Source organism: Lissotriton helveticus, chromosome 11, assembly GCF_964261635.1.
Source record: "Lissotriton helveticus chromosome 11, aLisHel1.1, whole genome shotgun sequence".
Lineage (NCBI taxonomy): Eukaryota > Metazoa > Chordata > Amphibia > Caudata > Salamandridae > Lissotriton > Lissotriton helveticus.
In genome coordinates this window covers 40,797,915-40,820,748 of record NC_136072.1, presented here as the reverse complement: position 1 = coordinate 40,820,748, position 22,834 = coordinate 40,797,915, and the positions used below count along the sequence as shown (strand labels likewise).

The window sequence follows — 22,834 nt, the reverse complement described above, 5'->3', positions numbered from 1 at the left end:
CAGATGCAGGACTAGCAGTCAGGTACTATAAGACCCGGTCTGGCTGACAGACCCGCGGTGAAAGAGTGAAATGCTTCCTCCCCCGCTTTGCAACAATGTGGAAACGGCTCAGTTGATGTCAAGAGTCTCTATAAAAGCTGCTAGGAGCAATTAACACTTCAATTGAAAGGTACAGTGATGAAAAAATAAAACAAAATAAATAAAAAGGTGCAGAAAAGTTGATAAAGACAAGAAAAACGGGCAGTAGGCCACCAAGGACTGGCATTTGTATAGTAAACCAGACGAGAGAAATATGAATATCCGTCCAAATATTTCAAACCGTAGTGGTCAGTGGCCAGTGCATCTATGGGCTGTAAACATGACGTTATTATCTGGTTTCTATAGGATTGCATTCTCCCATGGGCACCAGTCATTTAGGCCTACGTTTACAGCGTCAAGAAGGAAAATCCAATAGACCTCCCGTTTTTTTCTCAATGAGGTGGCATCCTTCCCTGGGACATGACAAACTTTTTCCAAAATCGACCACTTTATATCCGCCTCAGAATGTTTGGCCATTATCCAATGAGCCACAAGTGGAGCCCCACTCTTATGATTGCGAATATTCGATTTGTGTTCGCCAATTCGAATTCGGCACTCGCGCCCTGTTTCACCAACATATGGAAGCCCGCATGGGCATATGATGACATAAATTATGTTCGTGGTCCGACAATTGCTCATGTTCTTAAGTAGGACATTGCGTTTACCGATAATCAAGGTGTTGCCTGTGAGAGCATGTGGACACGCATGGCATGTTCCACAGCGGTGGTTTCCTTCGATCGCTGGTAGTCCAAAAATTCCAGTCTACTTCGGTTCTTTTAGAGTCTGGACTGGCCCCTGCACCAAATATTTACAAAGATTCTTATTGCGGCAAAACGCAAAAATAGGTTTAGTTATTTGGTTTCCAGGGTCATTGGTGTTCAGAATATGCCATTGGGAGTTGACCACTTGTTGAAGTTTGTTATTGATCATCGAGTGTTTGGTAATACATACCAAACGCTCTTGTTTTTTGTTGTTCTGATTCTGAAACATGCTGTCCCTGTCAAAGTACCTCGCACGTTTGAAAGTCTCGAATGAGGCGGTGTGGGTATCCTCTTGTAGCCAATTTTACCTTCAGAATGTCTGCTTGAGACAAAAAGTCCTTCATTTGAGAGCAATTTCTCAATAACCTAAGGAATTGGCTAAACGGGATCGAATCACGCTGGCTACGAGGATGGAAACTCCCGTATTCCAGCAATGTATTCTTGGCAGTTGGCTTAGTGTAGAGGGATACGTACAGTTGTTTTTCAGAATGTTTTACCCACACGTCAAGGAACTCGACTTTTTCATTGCTGATATTAGCATTAAAGCGAATGTTGATCTCTGCTGAGTTGATCCAACTAATGAATTCATGAAGTGAAGCCTGGTCGCTGTTCCAGATGAAAAAAATATCATCGATGAAGCGCGACCAGGCTCGCACATTTTCATAAAATGGGGCCATCTCGTTGTGGATGTTTATCTCTTCAAAATGGCCCATGTAAAGGCAGGCCACGCTGGGGGCTCAAGAGGCCCCCATGCTTACCCCTTCACCTGATGGAAATATTGCTGGTTAAACTCAAGGATCACAGGGGCGTTGGGGAGATTCTCCTGCCGCATCAGGGTTTCCTCAAGAACAAGTAAGGCCCCTTCCTGGGGGATATTGGAATAAAGAGATTCCACATCCATTGTAACCAGGAATTCAGTGTTGGAATCAAATGGCAGATTTTCGATCTTTGTGATAAAGTCACCAGTGTCTCTGACATAAGACCTAAGATTACATACGAGCGGTTTCAAAAATTGATCGATATATTTCGACAATGGTTCCGTTGCCGAACCGATGGTGGAAACGATCGGGTGCATAGGAGGGTCATTTCGATCTTTATGGACTTTTGGAAGACCATATATAATGGGCATCCTAGTATAGGTGGGGGTGAGGTACTCGGCTTCTTTAGTGCAGATATAACCTCCCTCCACTGCCATAGTCACTTGGTGGAGAATACGTCTTTTTAGAGCTTCTTCGGGGCTTTTCATGATGCGATTGTAATGAGTGTCAGAGGAAAGGAAGTTATTCATTTTTTCTACATACATGGTGGTTTTAAATACAACAATCCCCCCGCCCTTATCACAAGGCTTAATGGTCAATTCGGGGTTGTCGCGTAGTTGTTTAAGGGCACAATTCTCTTCCACGGTCAGATTGTAATCTGTGGGTGAAACAAACTTCAACACATTGTTGAGTTTGTTCATCACCGCCTTCTCAAATACCCCAACCTCGGGTCCAAGGACATCAAGGCTGGGTGTAAAATCAGATGGAGGTTTTAGGCCAGATGTATTTTCAGAATCCACCAGAGTAGGTCTGGTTTGGAAAAACTTCTTAAGGCGGATCTTCCTGAAAAACGCATGGATATCTTTAACAAGTTCGAACCTATCTAATTTGGTGGAGGGGACAAATGAGAGGCCATGGGACAAAAGGGACAAAGATTCATCGGAGATATTGGAATCGGAAAGGTTAAACACTGGAATGTTCTTCACCGGAATGTTCTTCACCTTCTCCAATATTGTGTGTTCCGAGTCTGAATGTACCTCTGAGGACGGCCCGGGCCTTTCTGGAACTGGGTCTGATTCCTCGGTCTGGAGTTGCCCCGGCGATTGGATAAAAAATTATCCTGGCCGTTGGATCTATCAAATGACTCAGAGAGCTGTTGAAAGTCCGTGTTGTAATTAGGGTCATGGTTAGGCCCGTTATCACCATCTGAATCTGTTGTGTCCGAGAAGGTTTGTACCCTTCTATTTCCCCCTCTTGGATTTCCTTGATAGCGGTCTCCTCCCTCGGTATTGGTATAAAATTGGAAAGTCAGGTAGGGATATCCCTTTTCTTGCGAAAAGAGTCTTATATCCTTCCTGAACTTCTCCATCTTCCTTTTTAAAAGGCATTCCGCGAAGGAGTCGACCTCTAGGCTAATTTCCTCTAGTTTCTTAAGACCAAAATCGACTGGGTTATCTTTCTTAAGTTTTTCCTCCAGTTCTTCAATTTCCTTAGCTAAAATGGCCAGGAACTCACGTGCTGTTTCTATAATGAGCATCATGTAATCTCTTGAGCATCTGTTTGATATTAATGGCCATTTTTCCAAAAAGTGGCGTAGTTCCACAAATAGACCAGGTATATTCCTCACTCTAAGGCCGATAGGTATCGTTCCAGCCTTTAAATAGTCCAGCATAAATTTCGCGTGGGCTTCTGTCCGGAGGGATTTCTTTTTTAGGTTGAACAATTTGTCCCACTCTCCTTCAATTCCTTTGAATAAGGTGAAACGACTGCCTGCTCCCTCAGTCGCACCAATCATCCACGCGAAATCATCATCACTGAAGCCAAAGGTTTTTATACTCTCCATATTTGCACAATTTATGAATTAGTTAAGTCTTCAAAGAAAGGAAAGCAAACAATAAGATAGAAAACACCCAAAGAATTATTTTATACACCCGTGTGACACAGAAACATAAACTTAGACCCAATTATGCATTCAACTAGGATGCTACACTCAACCACATACAGACAAGGGTTCCTAACTTAAAGAGAAAATAGAACACCCCACAGCACAGGGCTGGAAACAGAAGCTAATACAAGTAGGGGCCCCCTGAATCAGATGCAGGGCAGACCAGCAGGGGAGGAAATACCAAAAATCAAAAAGAATAAGTCTGCCCTATGTATTTTATTTAAAGGCTCACTTAGAGTCCAGAAATATTATTCAGTCAACACAACTTTGAGCTCACTGTCAATAAGTGCCGCTTACTGTGACTCGGACACAAGAGGAAAAAATATATCATTTTATTTTAGTAGATGTTTTTCACATGGTATATAGAAGCATAATTATCAAACATGTACACAAATAACAATAATTTAATCACATGGACTTAAATAGAACACCGAAGACTCCCATTCATCTTTCATTCATCATCATAGACACATTCTACTAATCTCTCATCACACATTCCAACATTCATATTCAACTCATGCACTCCAGAAACACTTCAGTACACATCGTACACTAATACACTGAAGTTATCCTGCGGCGTCCTCTCAGCGACTAGCTGGGGAACAAAGATGGTAATAGCAGGACATAACGTAACCACGCCAACACGCGTTTCAGTGCTGGGCCCGATCTACGGCCGCACATTCATCAGGGCATGTATTCGATGGGAAACAAACATGGGCAACGAGACATCAGAATAGCGGCCACTCTATGATAAACAGAAAAGAGCAATTTTAAGAATCACACATAACTCATACTTTCTGACAACAGCTGTTTGGCGAGAAATACATTCAATTACATAGAAACATTAACATAATTGCACAGAGTTAGGTTTCTTAATTTCAGAGTTTGATGATGTATAATTAATACAGTTTGTGTAGTGAGCTCCAGAGTTGTGCAGTCGAACTAAAAAGAGAATTTTTTCAATATCATGCAATATCCAAAACGGCCCAACAGGGCTCAAGAGCACAGGAATCCCTAGAGGCAAGATTTTGCAACCATTTATTCACACATTAATAGGGTCAAAGAGAAACATATATATAGCAATCAGAGAGAAAGAAAGAGAATTATTTCTTCATCATTTTTCTTTAAAGGAAGACACACACGAACATGACACAACTGCCTTTATCTAAAGGGTCACAGGTGCAGTTTTGATTTCCAGGTGGAGATATCAGGCTGACTAGATATCCATGCTCACCACTGAATTTCTCTAAATATTTACCTCATATAGGAGAGTTGCACGGGATTATCTGGCACACTTAGAGGTACGATGTTATAGGGAATCGCGTTTTTCTTAAAGGAGGCACTCCTTTGAACGGGTCGATTCATAAACAAACCCCCGGAAATGGGGCTCTAGTAGAACAAAGGGGTGCCCAGATTAGCATCAACCATATGAGACAGTATCAGGGAAATAGTAACGCATTCCTTGGTGTGAGACTTACTTGTATGCATGAGATGACATATGCAAAACACTGCTTCGTGGGCGTAGTCTCCAGGCGAAATAAGGTATAAAACGTCAGCCTGAAAACAAGAGATATATCGTAAGCTAAACTCAAGTTGCAATTCAGATTTTAATTGCCCAAAAGTGAGATGCAAGAAGTAGCTAGAGTCACACTTAGGGATACGATGTTACAGGGAGTCATGTTCTTCTACATGAGGGTAATCCGTTGAACACGGACATTCATAAACAAACCCCTCAGGAATAGGTCTCTGCTAAGGCTAAGGCGTTCATGAAATCGCGTCACTCTTAAAAAAGAGAGAGTGTCGGGGATATAGTAAAGCATTCCTCGATGTCAGACTTACTTGTATGCATGAAATGATATGGGAACACTGCTTCGTAGGCGTGATCTCCAGGCAAGATAAAGTTTAAAAAGGTCAGCCTAAAAAACAAAGAATATATCGTGAGCTACACTTGCGATACAGTTTTTACGTTGCCTGCCCAGAAGTTAGACGCAAAGTACAGCCAGAGTCACGAAGAAACTCACCTTCTGGCGGACATGCGCAGATCGTAAATACTATTCTTAGGATGCAGATTCACAGCTGTTCCCAATTTTGAAGAATAGGCAACCGGCAAGGCAAACGTCAAGGATTTACGTGTTTGGATACTCTAAAAATAACGTGAGCAAAAAAAGAAATATTATCGTAATTCAAAACGGCAAAGATATTCGCAGCTGATTCTAACACCGCTGGACTTAATCTCAATTTGGGATAACCACCCCCGATTAAAGGCATAGGGGGCAGCATACTTAGAGACTCAGTTAGAGTGAATAAACCCCAATCCTCAGAGGACTAACAGCCTGATTCATCAACGGGCCGTTTTGCGAGCCCCTAATAGCGATTCATAGCGAATCGCTATTGAGGACTCGCAAAACAGTATTCATGTAGGAATTGCTAAATAAATAGCGATTCCTACACATTCCTTATTTGTGAGTAACAATTTGCTACTTGCAAATAAGGAATAACTCCCCATTCATTCCTATGGGCCAAAAGGCCCATAGGAATGAATGGGGAGTATCCCTTATTTGCGAGTAGCAATTTGCTACTCGCAAATAAGATATCGATTTTAAGGGTGCCAGGGGTGTCCAAAGGACACCCTGTAGCACCCCTTAAATGCACATTTGAACAGGTGTTGCGCACACACATGTCCAAAGGACATGTGTGTGTGTAACATGCAAAAGAAAAAAATGCACTAAAGTGCTTTTTACACTATTTTCGCAATTTACCACCAAGTCAGACTTGGTGGTAAATTGAGACCAAATATTGCGATTTCGCTATTTCTATTTGGTTGATGAATTGCATTTAAGGAATCTCTATTAGAGATTCCTTAAATCCAATTCCTCGCAAATATGCGATTTCGGTAATAGTGATTTTTGCATTTGGGATGATGAATCCCAAATGCAAAAATCACACTCGCAAAGGGCCAGATTCTCAGAATCTGGCCCTTTGCGAGCGCAAATCAGCTTGATGAATCAGGCTGTAAGCTCTCTATTTTTAAACCTATCAAGTTAGAGAGGAGTCCCTGGCGGTACATACGGGAGCCTAGAATGACGAAGGGCTTACCTATAGGACGCCGACTCCTATCTCTCAGTAGAGACGGTCCATTCGAGCGTGAACGCGGGTTCAGCTGTTTGCAGAACTCTGATCAGATTCCCGTGATTAAAACAGAAAGAGGGAGGACACACCCACTCTCTTAATTAAGATTTTACCCAGGGCGAGATCAGCAAGGACGAAAGCCCGGGATGGACGCACCGCCTGTCAGCGAGCACCAGATGCAGGACTAGCATTCATAAGACCCGGTCTGTCTGGCTGACAGACCCGCCACGAAGAGCGGTGAAAGAGTGAAATGCTTTCTCCCCCGCTTTGCAACTATGTGGAAACGGCTCAGTTGATGTCGAGAGTCTCTATAAAAGCTGCTAGGAGCAATTAACCCTTCAATTGAAAGGTGCAGTGATGAAAAAATAAAATAAAATAAATAAAAAGGTGAAGAAAAGTAGATAAAGACAAGAAAAACGGCCAGTAGGCCACCAAGGACTGGCATCTGTATAGTACACCAGACGAGAGAAATATGAATATCCGTCCAAATATTTCAAACCGTAGTGGTCAGTGGCCAGTGTATCTATGGGCTGTAAACATGACGTGATTATCTGGTTTCTATAGGATTGCATTCTCCCATGGGCACCAGTCGTTTAGGCCTAAGTTTACAGCGTCAAGAAGGAAAATCCAATAGACCTCCCGTTTTTTTCTCAATGAGGTGGCATCCTTCCCTGGGACATGGCAAACTTTTTCCAAAATCGACCACTTTATATCCGCCTCAGAATGTTTGGCCATTATCCAATGAGCCACAAGTGGAGCCCCACTCGTATGATTGCGAATATTCGATTTGTGTTCGCCAATTCGAATTCGGCACTCGCGTCCTGTTTCACCAACATATGGAAGCCCGCATGGGCATATGATGACATAAATTATGTTCGTGGTCCGACAATTGCTCATGTTCTTAAGTAGGACATTGCGTTTACCGATAATCAAGGTGTTGCCTGTGAGAGCATGTGGACACGCATGGCATGTTCCACAGCGGTGGTTTCCTTCGATCGCTGGTAGTCCAAAAATTCCAGTCTGCTTAGGTTCTTTTAGAGTCTGGACTGGCCCCTGCACCAAATAATTACGAAGATTCTTATTGCGGCGAAATGCAAAAATAGGTTTAGTTATTTGGTTTCCAGGGTTATTGGTGTTCAGAATATGCCATTGGGAGTTGACCACTTGTCGAAGCTTGTTATTGATCATCGAGTGTTTGGTAATACATACCAAACGCTCTTGTTTTTTGTTGTTCTGATTCTGAAACATTCTGTCCCTGTCAAAGTACCTTGCACGTTTGAAAGAGTCTCGAATGAGGCGGTGTGGGTATCCTCTTGTAGCCAATTTTACCCTCTGAATGTCTGCTTGAGACAAAAAGTCCTTCATTTGAGAGCAATTTCTCCTTAACCTAAGGAATTGGCTAAACGGGGATCGAATCACGCTGGCTACGAGGATGGAAACTCCCGTATTCCAGCAATGTATTCTTGGCAGTTGGCTTAGTGTAGAGGGATACGTACCGTTGTTTTTCAGAATTTTTTACCCACACGTCAAGGAACTTGACTTTTTCATTGCTGATATTAGCAGTAAAGCGAATGTTGATATCTGCTGAGTTGGAAGGAGAGGGGGTCTTCTGTGGCCTGGAGGCCACCATGGTTAAGGTGCAGCGCCTGCAGGCGAAGGCAATGTTGGCTGTGCACGGGGGGCGCTAGGTGGCGCTAGACTGGAATGGCCGCTCTGGTGTAGAGCTCTCGCCCTTCCGGAAAGAAAAATCGCCATAATCCCCATCCTGCCTTCTAACTAAGTCTTCTACTGCCACTGAAGTGTTTGGGAGACCAAGCTGCTACCTCGGTGAAAACCCTGTGCCGGTGGCTGTTGTGACGGGTCCACAATCGGCGGATGAAGTTGCAGCGGGTGGAGGTTGCGATACCAGCTGGCCTGCCGGGCGGCCTGGGGAACTACGCAAGACCGGTGCTGCGCGGGCCTGCAGGCCGCCGCATGACGCAGGTCCGACGCAGCTCGCGAGTCTCGGCCTTTGGCTCGGCGTCTCCCCGCTGGATGTGCGGGCCCCCCCCTGCCCTGTGGCGCTGGACACCTCACGGTAGGACGCTGCCGCCCTCCCCCCCTACCTCCGTTGATAGCTCCTGGCTTCTTTGGTGACGTGATGGGAGCCTGAGGGCCCGAAGAAGCACCCACGGTTCTCCTAAAATCTGTGGGGGGCTGGCTGTGTTGTTGCCTGGGGCAGAGAGGGCAGAGGACGCCATGCTGTGTGGAATGGCGTAGGGCACTGAGGAAGATGTTTAGCCCGCCATCCTCCACAACCAGGCACTACCCAGGCCCCTGAACTTCTCCACGCTGTGCCATCTTAAAGGCTGTTTAGGACCCCATCTCCTGACCAGACCATTGCTTGGTAGACAACACGGCCCGGTTGGGCCGCCTCGTCTTCCTGGGATACACGCTGCAACGCTTGGACATACATACCCTGTGGTGGCAATTTTGGAAGGGGCATACAAGTACACTCGCGGGCATCGCCTGGACCGACAGCCCAATATCCCCTGGCATATTGGAGCCGCAGGGTGACGTGGGTTGGCCCGGTCTCATCCTGCTGCTCTCACACTGGACTGGACATACAATATTCGGTACTGTCCCTGGCTATCCTCAGGTAGGGAGCATTTTCACATAGTCGTTGGCACCGCTGAAGAACGTGTCAACCAGGAGGCTGCGAGCAATGCTGTACCTGACCACATTGATCAGAGGGTGAGGGTGGGAGCGGATCAATCAGACATCCATTCCCCTCCGTCCCCTCTGTCCCCCCCCTCCTGCACGTGAGAGGGGAGGGTGCTAGACCGCGACCACCCACGGGACCTAACCTGGTTGTACTCCTACCCACTACTTTCTCGAACTGGAACTGCGTAAATAGCTGGGTGGAAGTGCGCGGGCATCCCTCTCCCCTACTTCACCGCACCTCCGCACCACCCGACCAGCCACGATGGGCAAAACGGAACCCAGACAGTCTAAACTGCTGTTCGATGGACGCAGGGCAACGGGCGCCAACTCTAAATCCCAAAGTGACGATGATCCACCCGAAACACGAGAGGACAGCTGGAAAGCCCTCCTAGTCACCATGCAACAAAGCCTCACCTCAATTGACTCCAAAATTGACTCAATGAACCACAGGCTCGATAATGTAGTGGTGAAATTGGATGGGCATGAAGAACGCCTTAAAGAAGCTGAACAAAGAGTATCCGATCTGGAAGATGGCGCTACCTCTAATCAAAAGCAAATAGCGCAAATGGACACATTATTGAGGGTCATAGCTGACAAGAACGAGGAGTTGGAGGCGCGCTCCCGAAGAAACAACGTCCGCATGCTGGGCCTTGCGGAATCCACCAACACCGGGCGATTGGAAGACTACATGGAGCGCTTGTTAAGTGATCTCTTCTGACGAGAGTCTTTCTCGGCGCAATTGGTTATCGAGCGTGCCCATCGCTCCCTGGCGCCCAAACCCCCTCCAGGAGAGACACCGCGTCCGATCATCATGAAATTCCTCAATTACCGCGACCGAGATGCCCTGCTACGCCTGGCGAGAGAGAAAGGCGAGGTGCGTTTCGAAAATACAATATTGTCATTTTATCCGGACTTCACCCAGGCGGTACAAGATGCTCGGCGAAAATTCCTTGCGGTGAAGAAACAGCTCCAAACCCGCAGTATCCAGTACGCGATGCTCTACCCTGCGAGGCTACGGATCCACCATAGAGGCCGCCAACACATTTTTCAGACACCACAACAGGCCGAGGAATATTTGAAACATTACAGAAGATCATCCTCACGTGAGGCGGCTGCCCGTCGCCGCTCGCGCTCCCATTCACCCGTGTCTGAACCTTCCTGAGTTGCTATCTCCACACAGCTGCAACCTAGAACTGGCGTCTTCCTCCTGGAGACATGATGACGACCAACTGACTGGTGATGTATAATGATCCTATTGACTTGAAGGCACTTATTGTTTCCAGGCCGCTCACCTCCGTCCCGTCAGACCGACCCCTGTGACCCAGGAGGTTGTGGATGGGTGAAATAAGGAGATGGAGTGATACGGGCGGGAGCCCCTAGTGGCCCTCCCATCTGAGGGCATTACCCACTGAGAACTAATGATAGTTAACGTTTGGGACTGTTACGGCTGGGTGTCATGACTCAGCGTATTGTTTACGGGGGGAGGTGATTCTTTCCTGGCAAGTTGGGGACGCCAGTGTGGGAGTGGGGGGAGGGGGGAAGAAATGTGGTATTTGGTCCGAAGTATCAATGTTTCTATTTACTGTACATATCATGTGGCACTCTTCCTTCAAATGCTTACTCAATCTGCCATCTGCCACTGACCTGCCTATTGTTTCATGCTACATACCTACACGTCCACTGTGACCCGTCCTTAGGCAAATCAGATCATTAGACTAGCTTCCTGGAATGTTAGAGGCCTAAATGACCCTAGAAAACGTAGACAGATTTTGGGGTATCTAGATAGACACAGCATAAATGTAGCTCTCCTACAAGAAACACACCTGGCCCCTGAGCACGCTCCACAATTTGCATCCAGGTGGGCCTCCAGTCGCACCTTCTCGCCTTATTCTAATTATGCCAGAGGAGTTACAATTCTGGTAAAAAAAGGAGTAGCCTTTACGCCTACAAGGTCTGAAACTGACAGAGAGGGCAGGTTTGTTCTGGTATGGGGACGCTTGTGTTCGCATGATGTTCTCTTTGCTAACTTCTTAGGCCCCAACGTAGATAACCCCTCCAGTCTGCTGACACTTTGGAGCAAAATACATACATTGGGCATCACGCACGTTATCCTAGGCGGAGATTTCAATACAGCGCTACAGCCTTCCCCATGACAGATCTCGTCCGCTTCCTTCACACTATACCAACACACAAACCACGCTCAATGATATAGTAGTCGATAATCACTTGACAGATGCATGGTGATATCTACACCCCAATTTGCGAGAAGGCACACACTATTCTACACAACACTTCACCTGGGCGCGTTTGGGTTATGTTTTTGTCTCTGCGGGTTTAGCTCCCTGGCTACGACGCGCAACACACCTAGCCCGCACTTACTCTGACCATTCGCCAGTCCTTTTGGAACTACAGCTTCCCCTGGATAGTTCTCCCTTTCTGTCCTGGCATCTCAACCCGGCACATCTCCGGGACCCTGCTTTCAAAGCCGAACTAGAACAGGACATCCGGGACTTCTTTGAGCGCAAAATTTAATCCGTTGATAGCATTGTCACCGTTTGTGAGGCCTTCAAGGTAACCGTCAGGGGCTGGTGTATTGCCAAAGGAGGTGGTATCTTCAAATAATTGCACACTGACTTGCATAAACTAGAGGCAGAGCTGAGGGACTTGGAGAGGTCCATCGATCGCAGCCCTGTGAACTTAGAGTTCCATATAGGTATGCGACATAAACTATGGGAATACACGCAGCTGGCTGACAAAGAAAGCCAATTCCTAAGACACCGCACTTGGCCCGGATATATGGGGAGGGGGACAGGCCAGGCAAAGCCTTGGCGAATGCGGTTAAACCCCCTAGATCCGCTAAGTATGTTACTGAAATACAAGATGAAGGTGGAAATACTCATAGGAATCTCCCTGACATACTTCGCACTTTCCAAGACCACTACCAGGAACTATATTCCTCACACAGAACAGAACCCCTTGACCTCCCCACATACTTTGATGATGTTGCGCTGGCATTGTTGGGAACTGCGCAGCAGAAATTTCTCCACGCTGAACTAGAACTGGATGAAATAGGCGAGGCTATTATGAGCATGTGCTCGGGCAAGGCCCCTGGTTCGGATGGCCTCCCTATCGATTTTTATAAGCTCTTCGCGCCCATTCTGGCCCCCATACTAAAACAGGTGTACTATACCGCTCTGGAAGAAGGCAGTCTGCACCTCACCATGCGCGAGGCCCTTATTACTTCCCTGCTTAAACCAGGTAAGCCCCCCTCACACTGCGACTCCTATTGCCCGCTATCACTTTTAAATTGCGACACCAAGATCGTTGCCAAGGTATTGGCTACACGACTCAACTTACTCATGGAGCGCCTGGTTCTCCCTGAACAGGCTGGGTTTGTACCTAATCGTGCTACCTCCCATAACCTCCTCACTCTTCACGCTGTGCTTCAAGACCTTAACCCTAAATGCGACGCCGTGGCGGTGTTCTTTGACGCCACCTTGGCGTTCGATTCATTAGAATGGGATTACCTGCTTGGCACGTTACAACACATAGGGCTGCCTTTCAGTTTTCTTGAGTGGGTGAGATTGTTATATCATCAACCTACAGCTACTGTGCTCCTCAATGGGTCCAGGTCCACTCCATTTACTGTCCAAAGAGGCACCCGCCAAGGCTGCCCACTGTCCCCATCCTATTTGCCCTAGCAATCGAATCCCTAGCCGCAATACTCCGGCAAAAGCATAATCATCGCACCCTCATCTATAGCTCCCGACCACTCCTCGTCTCGCTCTACGCGGATGACCTCACACTCTATATAGAAAAACCATGCGAAAATTTAAATCCAATCCTACGTGAAATTACAAAATTTGGAGGGATTGCCGGTGTACAAATTAACTGGGCCAAATTGGCGATTTTTCCGCTTACTGGCAGCACACACCCATTCCAACTAGACTACCCATTAGTGTGGGAGCAAGATGACCTGAAATATCTCGGCATCCACATTCATAGGGATAAGGAGGCACTGATGCGCGCCAATTATGGCACTGCAATGGATAAAATAATGGACAAGGTCACTAAATGGCTGCATCTCCCCCTCTCCATGGCAGGTCGCATTGCGTTAATTAAGATGAATATTCTGCCCAAACTGTTATATCTTTTTATAAACATCCCGTATAACCCAGGCAATTTTTTCTTCCGCTCCCTCAGGTCCCAGATCCCGCGATTGATTTGGGGTGGGAAACAAGCGCGCCTCAGCCTCGACACCCTCATGCTTCCCTTTCACCTAGGCGGCTTCGATGTGCCCAACTTTGAACGATATTATGATTGCGCACAGGCGCACTTCGCCGTCTACTGGTATCACCCACCACCCTATATGGCATATTTGGCTGTTGAGGACGGCTACATGGCCCCCATAGTTCCAACTGGCTATATACACACACCATGGTGAGCCAAAGAAGTCGGGACCCCTCCACTGTGGACTGCACAGTACAGGCCTGGAACCGTCTTGTGCGGGCCCTGGATTGCCCATTTGTCTAATCACCCAATCTCCCTTTGTTGAATGACCCGAGACTACAAGTCACCTGCGAAGTAATTTGTCACAACCTGCTCCGGAAACTTAACATTTGCTGCTGGGGAAAACTGTATGTGCAGGGTACCTTCCGTACAGCGGATCAATTTTTTGGGGAAATGTCCCCATCCTGCATGGACACCTTCCTGTTTACTAGACTGAGGCAAAACGTCCGGGCCCTTACCTCTTCATTCCCCACTGAACCAGACACGTTTGCTCCGCTCCATGCCATAGTTCAGCCGGACACCCCACGACACGTAGTATCCATGCTTTACAAACATGTGCAGGCCGTACCTAGAACGACCCTTAGTAGGGCTAGAACGGAGTGGGATAAAGACCTTGAGTCACCATTGACAGATGAACAATGGAAAAGCAGCTGCATTCAAACGCAATTACAAGCAATAATAGATTGCGACTTTTACATTATAAATTTCTTCAGAGGTTGTATCACACGCCAGCCAGGCTGAAAAGACTTTTCCTACGCGAAACAGATTGCTGCCTACGCTGTGGCCCCGCTGGCGCTGATTTGATACACTTAGCTTGGTCCTGCCCCCAGATTGCCAGTTTTTGGGAACAAGTTTTTGCTAGCCTAACAAGCATACTAGGCGTAGATCTCACCCCATGCCCGCTCCAAGCATTGTTGGGATTGACACAATCCGTGGTTACTAATCACAAAAAGCTCGTGGCCCTCAGTTTATTACTAGCTAAGCGATTAATTGCATGCCTCTGGGGTAGAGAGCGCGCCCCCAAATTTAAGTGTTAGATTAGTTCTATGTCTACCTGGCAAGAGAACTTACACGACTATGCGGAACTCCTGCCACCAAGTTCACAGCCAAAAGACATATGGGATCCCTTTACGGCATATCTCCTCTAATTGAGAGTAGAGGAGGACACTGTCTAGGCTGTAGAAGCAACGGGCATCGAAACAATACCCCAGGTACAGGATAGGTAATGCCCTCCTCTGAATGCAATCCATAACTGCTTGCCAATGTGTTATATTTTAACTGTACTGCCCTTGTTGTGCCTGACTATAAGAATGGGGTCAACCACTGAGCCTCTAGGACGTCAATTCAATCAATCAATCAAAGACATTTATAGAGCGCGCTACTCACCCGTAGGGTCTCAAGGCGCTAGGGGGGGGGGGGGGGTGCCGTTACTGCTCGAACAGCCAGGTCTTGAGCTTCTTCCTGAAGGAGAGGTGGTCTTGGGTCAGGCGTAGGTCGGGAGGGAGGGAGTTCCAGGTCTTGGCGGCCAGATAGGAGAAGGACCTTCCTCCTGTGGTCGCTCTTCGGATGCGGGGGACGGCGGCGAGGGCGTGGCTGGTTGATCGGAGGTGGCGCTTGGGAGCGTAGAAGTTGACTCGGTTGTTGAGGTAGCTCGGGCCTTGATCGTGTAGGGCTTTGTGTGCGTGGGTGAGGAGACGGAAGGTTATTCTTTTGTTGTCGGGGAGCCAGTGCAGGTCTCTCAGATGTCCGGATATGTGACTGTTTCGTGGGATGTCGAGGATGAGTCTGGCTGAGGCGTTCTGGATTCGCTGGAGTCTCTTCTGGAGCTTGGCGGTGGTTCCGACGTAGAGGGCGTTGCCGTAGTCCAGGCGGCTGGTGACGAGGGCCTGGGTGACCGTCTTCCTGGTCTCGGTGGGGATCCACCAGAAGATCTTCCGTAGCATGCGCAGGATGTTGAAGCATGACGAGGAGACGGCGTTGACTTGTCTGGTCATGGAGAGGGAGGAGTCCAGGATGAAGCCTAGGTTGCGTGCGTGGTCCGTCGGTTTGGGTGCGGTGCCCAGGGCGGGGGGCCACCAGGAGTCGTCCCAGGCGGAGGGCGAGGAGCCCAGGATGAGGACCTCCGTCTTGTCTGAGTTCAGTTTCAGGCGGCTGGTCGTCATCCACTCGGCTACGTCTCTCATCCCTTCGTGCAGGTTGGCTCTGGCGGCGGCGGGGTCGTTGGTCAGGGAGAGGATCAGCTGGGTGTCGTCGGCGTAGGAGATTATGTTGAGGTTGTGTTGTCGTCCTTGAGGGACGCCGCAGATGACTTCGGTGGCCTCTGATTTGTACGGTGGTAGGCGGACTCTCTGTGTTCTTCCGTTGAGGAAGGAGGTGATCCATTCCAGTGCCTTCTCCTGGATTCCGACGTTGCCGAGGCGCTGCACTAGGGTGCGGTGGCAGACAGTGTCGAATGCCGCGGAGAGGTCCAGGAGGATGAGGGCCGCTGTTTCTCCGTTGTCCATCAGGGCTCGGATGTCATCGGTGGCAGCGATGAGGGCGGTCTCAGTGCTGTGGTTGGCTCGGAAGCCAGACTGTGAGGGGTCGAGGGATCCATTCGTCTCGAGGAAGGCGGCCAGCTGTTTGTTGACGGTCTTCTCGATGACTTTGGCCGGGAACGGGAGGAGCGAGATGGGACAGTAATTCTTGAGTTCGGTGGGGTCCGCTGTAGGTGTCTTGAGTAGAGCGCTGAGTTCGGCGTGCTTCCAGCTCTCAGGGAAGGTGACGGTGTCGAAGGAGGTGTTGATAATGTCCCGCAGGTGGGGTGCGATTACAGCGTCGGCCTTGTTGAAGACGTGGTGAGGGCAGGGGTCGGTCGGAGATCCGGAGTGGACGGAGTTCATTGTGCGGACGGTGTCTTCGGTGCTGATCGGAGTCCAGGCGCGGAGGGTGGTGGTGGGTGGTGTTGCTTTGGTCGTGGCGTGCGTCGGTTGGATGTTGAAGCTGTTGTGTATGTCCGCGATCTTGTTGTGGAAGTAGGAGGCGAGGGAGTTGCAGAGGTCTTGCGAAGGGGTGATGTCGTTGTTTCCGGCGTTGGGGTTGGAGAGCTCTTTCACGATGTTGAAGAGTTCCTTGCAGTTGTGTGCGTTGTTGTCCAACAATTGAATGTTGTACTCACTGATATGTCTTGCGTGATTGCGCAGTTTGGATGGCAAAGGTCCCACTTTTGCTAATGCGAGTTCAGGACTTGTCTACACTGCTACAGGACTACTTCGGACTTTCGATCACTGTATTAGATAACTATGTTGGGGGGAGGGGGTGGGGGGGCGTTTGAAGTCACCCATGGTGTATTCCTTTGTTTACCTGAAATTGCTCAGTACTGCTCTGCATGGGAAGATGCCACTCTTCTGCTACATAATACAATGTATACTACTTTGATTTTATTGCATTGATGTACCATGCTATCATGCTTCAATAAAGGTTTTTGAAACTTTAAAAAAAAAATGTTGGCTGGGCACAGGCAGGTGCGCAGCATGAATTACAAACTATCACATATTGACCATGGAATAGGCAACATTGCTGGGAGCATGGAGGCAATTGCTAAGGGGATGACAGACATCTCACAGTACATGGGTGCTCTGTTCGACAAGTTGGACAGAGACCACTTGGAGCGTCGCAGAGAGCGCCAGTGTATGCGGCAGCGTGCTAAGGCCCTAGACTGCTTTGCTACGGCAACATCACTGCTGTGCAGGCGTTCAATTGCAATGTAGGATGCATTAGTGCACTGCTGCACAGACTTATCAAGGGGCATGGGGAGAGTCACATCTGCAATGGAGCAGATGCTCACTAACCAGACAGGCACTGCTGGTGACACAGGTGTGGATGACACAGAAGGGTCCACCAGCAGGAGTGGCTCCAGCACACCTGTACCTGAGCAGCGTAGGAGCGTCAGGCACAACATTTCAGACCCAGCCAGCAGCCAAAGTGTGGATACCCAGCCTCGTGCATCCCGCACTGTAGTGCGTGCACGAAAACGTTAAGGATTGCCCATACACCACAGGACTGGTCACAGTGAGGATAACTGTGAGCACGCAGTCATGGGCACAGACATTGTAGGACAATGGCATTAGAACACTTGCACGATGTGGTGAAATTAAACTACATACTTCACATACTACACCTGTCTATGTCTCATTCATTACCTAGAAATATCGACGTGTGATCTCTGCCCGTCTCAATCTACCATCTGTTGCTGCTGCTCCTGTTGTTTGTGGCTCTGCCTGTTCTTGATCATCATCAATGTCCTCGTTATGTGTTACCTCCACCTCTGTGCCATCTTTGGTGGCAAGATTGTGCAACATGGCACAGGTAGCTATTATCTTGCAACACAGGATGGGGGTGTACTGCCAGGCACCTCCACTCTTGTGTAGGCACCGGAATCTGCTCTTGAGTAGTCCAAATGTTCACTCCACAACGTTGCGAGTAGACCTGTGAGACACATTATAACGCCTCTCACTCCTAGTAGATGGATTGAGGTAGGGTGTGAGCACAAAGGGACGCAGGGCATAAGCACTATCACCTAGGTGGGAAAGAGAGGTTCATTAGTTACATACGCATGACACATACATCTGCCATAATTATCAGGGTGTATCACAGTTGTTTACCTAGCAGATATCCGTCCTCAAACTCTCCAGCAACAAGCCGTGTGTATATCCCACTGTTCTGGAAAATGTAGGAGTCGTGGGTGCTACCGGGATATTTGGCCACAATGTCGGTGATGATGTTGGCAGCATTGCATATCACCTGCACATTGATGGAGTGCGTTGACTTACGGTTTCTGTAGATTTGTTCAGTGGCTGCAGGTGAACAGAGTGGAATGTGGGTACCATCTATGCAGCCTATCACGTGAAGGAAGTGTGCCAGTTGATACAAATCAGTTTTTGTTTTGGCAAGTTCCGCAGGTGTGTCAGGGAACCAGATATAATGTTCCATTCTCTGCGTCATGGCCTCCAGCAACTTGCGGAAGAAACGTGACAGGTAGCTCTGGGACACACCACCAACTGCAGCAATCACACTCTGGTAGCTCCCAGAGGCAAACAGGTGTAGGCTACACAGCACCTGCACATGGCGTGGGATGGCGTGGGTCCTGGGTGTTGGGTGTTCAAAGTATGGGTGGAGGTCCCTAATCAAGTCCAGGATGGTTCTGGGGTGTAGCCTGTACCTCTGCAGTATCTCTGGCTCAGTCAGTTGGAATAGGGTGATCCTCTGCCTGTAGACCTGCTCCTCCCTTCTCCAAACCCTCTCTCCTGCTGCCTGTAGCCGTAGCCGCCTCGCAATCACGTAGAATGCCGCCATTCTTGCAAAACTGTGGAATTTTGGGGCCTTTTTTATAGCCTGCACCTGGTTATCACCTGCTTTTAATCCATGGTAAATACCGACTCTTAAATACCGAATTTCATGGAATTCGGTATTTTTTGCCTTTCCTACATCTCGATGGGCCATTTTTACCATTTCTTATTTACCTATTCGGTAAATAAGTACTCGGTAATTGTGGATTCGAAATTTACCGATTCGGACTTATACCGACTCTAGAGTACTGATTCGGATACTTTTTAGCACCTACATCTCAAATTCCAAATACCGGTCGGTAACAGCTGGAATGACCGATTTTCAGCCGTTACTGACCGGTATTTGGCTACCTACATCTGGCCCCAAATGCTTAGATTTTTTTAAAATGCATATTAATGATAAAGTATCCTTGAAAGAGCAAGCTGCAAAAAGTGGGTCTGTCATGAGCCAGAATACAGGTGCTGTCTTATGTTTTTCTAATAAATGTGGCAGAAGAATGAAAGAGCCTGTCCTCCAAACTTATAAAATTATAGCGCTGGATGCTAGCACATATGGGGCTGAGCTGAGCAGGGGGGGTTCAGGAAGGCATCAGGACTGCAAAACATTGAGAATTAATTACTGGTGCACTTGTTTCATTTTTGACTAGGTACAACAATGGAGTTACCAAGGGCTATGTTGAGCCTACTCAGTGCCAAGGCTGTCAGAACTGGTCGCTCCTCTCGCAGCTCGCCCCAGCCATTTGGTGCCAGCGACCTGCATCCTGCCCTGCCTTCCTGCCCTGCCATCTTGCACCCTGCCACTGTGCCTGGTATCGTTGCCTGCATTGTGCCTGCGACCGCATTGATTTTAATTTAAATTGTGATTGTGTGCTAGTGACTTTAACTTTATTTTTAATTTTACTGCAACTGTGTGCCAGCTAATTTGCGCCTGCTACCGCATTGTGTGCCCCTGACAGTGCCAGCGATCGTGCCCACGACCTCCCAGCCTTGTTGTTGTGCCTTGAGCCCGTCCACGCCGCCACTGCTCCCCCGCGGCCCCACCCCCGCTCCCTCCAGCTCCTACTGGCCATCCTACCCCGCCACCCGCCTCCCAGCTGACCCTCCCTCCCACTAACATACCTACACTGGTAACGCGAGACGAGGAGCTGTGTCCAGCCTGACTCCAGTCAGAACTGGTCGCTCCTCTCGCAGCTCGCCCCAGCCATTTGGTGCCAGCGACCTGCATCCTGCCCTGCCTTCCTGCCCTGCCATCTTGCACCCTGCCACTGTGCCTGGTATCGTTGCCTGCATTGTGCCTGCGACCGCATTGATTTGAATTTAAATTGTGATTGTGTGCCAGTGACTTTAACTTTAATTTTAATTTTACTGCAACTGTGTGCCAGCTAATTTGCGCCTGCTACCGCATTGTGTGCCCCTGACAGTGCCAGCGATCGTGCCCACGACCTCCCAGCCTTGTTGTTGTGCCTTGAGCCTGTCCACGCCGCCACTGCTCCCCCGCGGCCCCACCCCCGCTCCCTCCAGCTCCTACTGGCCATCCTACCCCGCCCCCCGCCTCCCAGCTGACCCTCCCTCGCCCCGCCCCCCTCCTTTATCCATTTATGACAGATGGACCTACGCGCAGCGGTCGCGCCCCATGCGCGCCAAAGGTGCGCCAAAGGTAAGCCCGTCTACGCCCGTCCGCGCCTGGACCGCGCCCAGCGCCAGACCCCCTGGTCCACGCAAACCCCAATCCACCCGCATAACATATGCCGCCGCCACCATCCTAGCCCTTAACCCCGGACGCACACCGCGATGCTACGAAGCCGGTCCGGGACTTACCCACGGTCCATTCGCCTGCCATTCCTGCAAATATACCAGCATCAAGACCCAGACCACATCCACTAACCCCAAAAACAGATCCGACTCTTATCACCTGAAGTGCATTCTGCTAAACACCCGCTCGATCCACAGACACACCACTGAACTCTGGGATCTACTGAACACTACATCACCGGACATCGCCTTCCTTACCGAAACATGGATGAACGCGTCATCAACACCCGACATCGCCATAGCCATCCCGGACAACTACAAAATCATCCGAAAAGACCGCACCATCCAAACAGGAGGAGGCATCGCCATCGTCCATAAGAACACCATCAAAATCACGACCAACTCAGACGATAACCTCACAACCGCCGAACACCTCCACTTCCAGATCCACACCGACCCTAGGACCACACTTCGAGGCACCCTCATCTACAGACCTCCAGGAACCCGTAAACAATTCAGCGAAGACATCACTGACCTCATTAGTCCACATGCCCTCGCATCTGAGAACTACATCCTACTAGGAGACCTCAACTTCCACCTGGAAAAGAAGAACGACAGCAACACCACCACCCTTCTTGACAACCTGGCCAATCTCGGCCTCAAACAACTTGTCGACACCTCCACCCACGTATCCGGACATACGCTCGACCCAATCTTCTCCTCCAGCAAACATATCTCCTTTGATCACACCACAGCCCTCCATTGGACGGACCACAGTTGTGTTCACTTCAGCTACAAAACCACCTTGACCCACAACCCTCCACAACCTATTCCCAGAAGGAAATGGAACAAAATCACCACCGACCAACTCCTCACATCGCTCAACCAAAACCCACCCGCCCTCTCATCGGACCCAAACGAAGCGGCCATCAAACTCAAACAATGGATCACTCACAGCGCTGACGAATTAGCACCCTTGAAAATCCATCGCACCAAACAAGACAGCAAAAAGGCCCCTTGGTTCAACGATGACCTCAAGAAATCCAAAAAGCTATGCCGTACTCTCGAGAAAACATGGAGAAATAACCCAACCACCAACAACATGTCCACCCTCAAGGCAGCCACCCGCAAGCACCACCAGCTGATTCGATCCACCAAGAAATCTGCATTCAAGAATCGACTCGACAACAACGCCCATAACAGCAAGGAACTATTCAACATCGTCAAAGAATTTACCAACCCCACCGCAGCCTCAAACGACATCACTCCCTCCCAAAACCTCTGCGACTCGTTATCCTCCTTCTTCTACAACAAAATTGCAGACATTCATAAAAGTTTCGGAAACAGCTCCAACGAACAATACTCTCCACCCCCCTCAGAACCCAAACCGCCCTCTAACAACCTCAGCACCTGGAACCCAATTTCCACTGAAGACACCATCCGCCTGATGAACTCCATCCATTCTGGCTCGCCAACCGACCCGTGCCCCCACCACATCTTCAACAAAGCTGATTCTATCATCGCACCCCATCTCCGTGATGTCATCAACTGCTCCTTCAACTCTGCTACCTTCCCAGAAAGCTGGAAACATGCCGAAGTCAGCGCCCTCCTGAAAAAACCAACTGCAGACCCCTCCGAACTTAAAAACTACCGCCCCATATCCCTCCTCCCATTCCCGGCCAAAGTCATTGAGAAAGCCGTCAACAGCCAACTCGCCGCCTTCCTCGAATCCAACAACTCCCTCGATCCCTCACAGTCCGGCTTTCGAGCCAAACACAGCACCGAAACCGCCCTCATCGCTGCAACAGACGACACCCGAAAACTACTGGACAACGGAGAAACAGTGGCCCTCATTCTACTCGACCTCTCCGCCGCCTTCGACACGGTATGCCACAGCATCCTCATACAACGTCTCAACAACATCGGCAAACAAGGAAAAGCCTTGGACTGGATCACCTCATTCCTAGCGGGGAGAACTCAGAAAGTCCGACTTCCCCCGTTCAGATCAGAGGCAACAGAAGTCATCTGCGGTGTACCACAAGGATCATCACTCAGTCCCACCCTCTTCAACGTTTACATGAGTCCACTCGC

The 22,834-nt window shown here is 48.9% G+C and overlaps 1 protein-coding gene and 1 long non-coding RNA gene across 2 annotated transcripts in view; both read right to left on the bottom strand.

Moving 5' to 3' along the window:
• LOC144791163 (cytochrome P450 2J5-like) overlaps positions 1 to 22,834 on the bottom strand; it is a 575,154-nt gene that overhangs the window by 377,531 nt on the left and 174,789 nt on the right. The gene's annotated exons all lie outside the window — the stretch shown is intronic.
• On the bottom strand, positions 3,906 to 5,688 carry LOC144791164 (uncharacterized). The gene is made up of 5 exons (XR_013602315.1): positions 5,564 to 5,688; positions 5,382 to 5,458; positions 5,021 to 5,099; positions 4,801 to 4,931; positions 3,906 to 4,287 (listed from the first exon to the last, which is right to left on the bottom strand). It is a non-coding gene; the product is annotated as an uncharacterized LOC144791164 (long non-coding RNA).